Genomic DNA, 2,902 nt, shown 5'->3' with positions numbered 1-2,902 from the left:
AGTCGTGAAAACTGCTGTTCGGTCCAATATTATCACATGATTCAGCGTTAGCAGGGGGCTGCAGTTTGTCCCAGCTGTGATAGAGAGGCAGAAAGTCTGTAATAGAGAGGCAGAAAGTCTGTGATAGAGAGGCAGAAAGTCTGTGATAGAGAGGCAGAAAGTCTGTGATAGAGAGGCAGAAAGTCTGTGATAGAGAGGCAGAAAGTCTGTGATAGAGAGGCAGAAAGTCTGTGATAGAGAGGCAGAAAGTCTGTGATAGAGGCAGAAAGTCTGTGATAGAGGCAGAAAGTCTGTGATAGAGAGGCAGAAAGTCTGTGATAGAGAGACAGAAAGTCTGTGATAGAGAGGCAGAAAGTCTGTGATAGAGAGGCAGAAAGTGTGTGATAGAGAGGCAGAAAGTCTGTGATAGAGAGGCAGAAAGTCTGTGATAGAGAGGCAGAAAGTCTGTGATAGAGAGGCAGAAAGCCTGTGATAGAGAGGCAGAAAGTCTGTGATAGAGGCAGAAAGTCTGTGATAGAGAGGCAGAAAGTCTGTGATAGAGAGGCAGAAAGTCTGTGATAGAGGCAGAAAGTCTGTGATAGAGAGGCAGAAAGCCTGTGATAGAGAGGCAGAAAGTCTGTGATAGAGGCAGAAAGTCTGTGATAGAGAGACAGAAAGTCTGTGATAGAGAGGCAGAAAGTCTGTGATAGAGAGGCAGAAAGTCTGTGATAGAGAGGCAGAAAGTCTGTGATAGAGGCAGAAAGTCTGTGATAGAGGCAGAAAGTCTGTGATAGAGAGGCAGAAAGTCTGTGATAGAGAGGCAGAAAGTCTGTGATAGAGGCAGAAAGTCTGTGATAGAGAGGCAGAAAGTCTGTGATAGAGAGGCAGAAAGTCTGTGATAGAGAGGCAGAAAGTCTGTGATAGAGAGGCAGAAAGTCTGTGATAGAGGCAGAAAGTCTGTGATAGAGGCAGAAAGTCTGTGATAGAGAGGCAGAAAGTCTGTGATAGAGAGGCAGAAAGTCTGTGATAGAGGCAGAAAGTCTGTGATAGAGAGGCAGAAAGTCTGTGATAGAGAGGCAGAAAGTCTGTGATAGAGAGACAGGGACAGAAAGTCTGTGATAGAGGCAGAAAGTCTGTGATAGAGGCAGAAAGTCTGTGATAGAGGCAGAAAGTCTGTGATAGAGAGGCAGAAAGTCTGTGATAGAGAGGCAGAAAGTCTGTGATAGAGAGGCAGAAAGTCTGTGATAGAGAGGCAGAAAGTCTGTGATAGAGAGACAGGGACAGAAAGTCTGTGATAGAGGCAGAAAGTCTGTGATAGAGAGACAGAAAGTCTGTGATAGAGAGGCAGAAAGTCTGTGATAGAGAGGCAGAAAGTCTGTGATAGAGAGGCAGAAAGTCTGTGATAGAGAGGCAGAAAGTCTGTGATAGAGAGGCAGAAAGTCTGTGATAGAGAGGCAGAAAGTCTGTGATAGAGAGGCAGAAAGTCTGTGATAGAGAGACAGAAAGTCTGTGATAGAGAGGCAGAAAGTCTGTGATAGAGGCAGAAAGTCTGTGATAGAGAGGCAGAAAGTCTGTGATAGAGAGGCAGAAAGTCTGTGATAGAGAGGCAGAAAGTCTGTGATAGAGAGACAGAAAGTCTGTGATAGAGAGGCAGAAAGTCTGTGATAGAGAGGCAGAAAGTCTGTGATAGAGAGGCAGAAAGTCTGTGATAGAGAGACAGAAAGTCTGTGATAGAGGCAGAAAGTCTGTGATAGAGGCAGAAAGTCTGTGATAGAGAGGCAGAAAGTCTGTGATAGAGAGACAGAAAGTCTGTGATAGAGAGGCAGAAAGTCTGTGATAGAGAGGCAGAAAGTCTGTGATAGAGGCAGAAAGTCTGTGATAGAGAGGCAGAAAGTCTGTGATAGAGAGGCAGAAAGTCTGTGATAGAGAGGCAGAAAGTCTGTGATAGAGAGGCAGAAAGTCTGTGATAGAGAGACAGAAAGTCTGTGATAGAGGCAGAAAGTCTGTGATAGAGAGGCAGAAAGTCTGTGATAGAGAGGCAGAAAGTCTGTGATAGAGAGGCAGAAAGTCTGTGATAGAGAGACAGAAAGTCTGTGATAGAGAGGCAGAAAGTCTGTGATAGAGAGGCAGAAAGTCTGTGATAGAGAGGCAGAAAGTCTGTGATAGAGAGACAGAAAGTCTGTGATAGAGGCAGAAAGTCTGTGATAGAGAGGCAGAAAGTCTGTGATAGAGAGGCAGAAAGTCTGTGATAGAGGCAGAAAGTCTGTGATAGAGGCAGAAAGTCTGTGATAGAGGCAGAAAGTCTGTGATAGAGAGGCAGAAAGTCTGTGATAGAGAGGCAGAAAGTCTGTGATAGAGGCAGAAAGTCTGTGATAGAGAGACAGAAAGTCTGTGATAGAGAGGCAGAAAGTCTGTGATAGAGGCAGAAAGTCTGTGATAGAGAGACAGAAAGTCTGTGATAGAGAGGCAGAAAGTCTGTGATAGAGAGGCAGAAAGTCTGTGATAGAGAGGCAGAAAGTCTGTGATAGAGAGACAGGGACAGAAAGTCTGTGATAGAGGCAGAAAGTCTGTGATAGAGAGACAGAAAGTCTGTGATAGAGAGGCAGAAAGTCTGTGATAGAGAGGCAGAAAGTCTGTGATAGAGAGGCAGAAAGTCTGTGATAGAGGCAGAAAGTCTGTGATAGAGAGGCAGAAAGTCTGTGATAGAGAGGCAGAAAGTCTGTGATAGAGAGGCAGAAAGTCTGTGATAGAGAGGCAGAAAGTCTGTGATAGAGGCAGAAAGTCTGTGATAGAGAGGCAGAAAGTCTGTGATAGAGAGGCAGAAAGTCTGTGATAGAGAGGCAGAAAGTCTGTGATAGAGAGGCAGAAAGTCTGTGATAGAGAGGCAGAAAGCCTGTGATAGAGAGGCAGAAAGTCTGTGATA

Source organism: Leuresthes tenuis, unplaced genomic scaffold (assembly GCF_036924035.1).
Source record: "Leuresthes tenuis unplaced genomic scaffold, fLeuTen1.0.hap1 SCAF_21, whole genome shotgun sequence".
Lineage (NCBI taxonomy): Eukaryota > Metazoa > Chordata > Actinopteri > Atheriniformes > Atherinopsidae > Leuresthes > Leuresthes tenuis.
Note: the sequence above shows the minus strand (reverse complement) of the source record.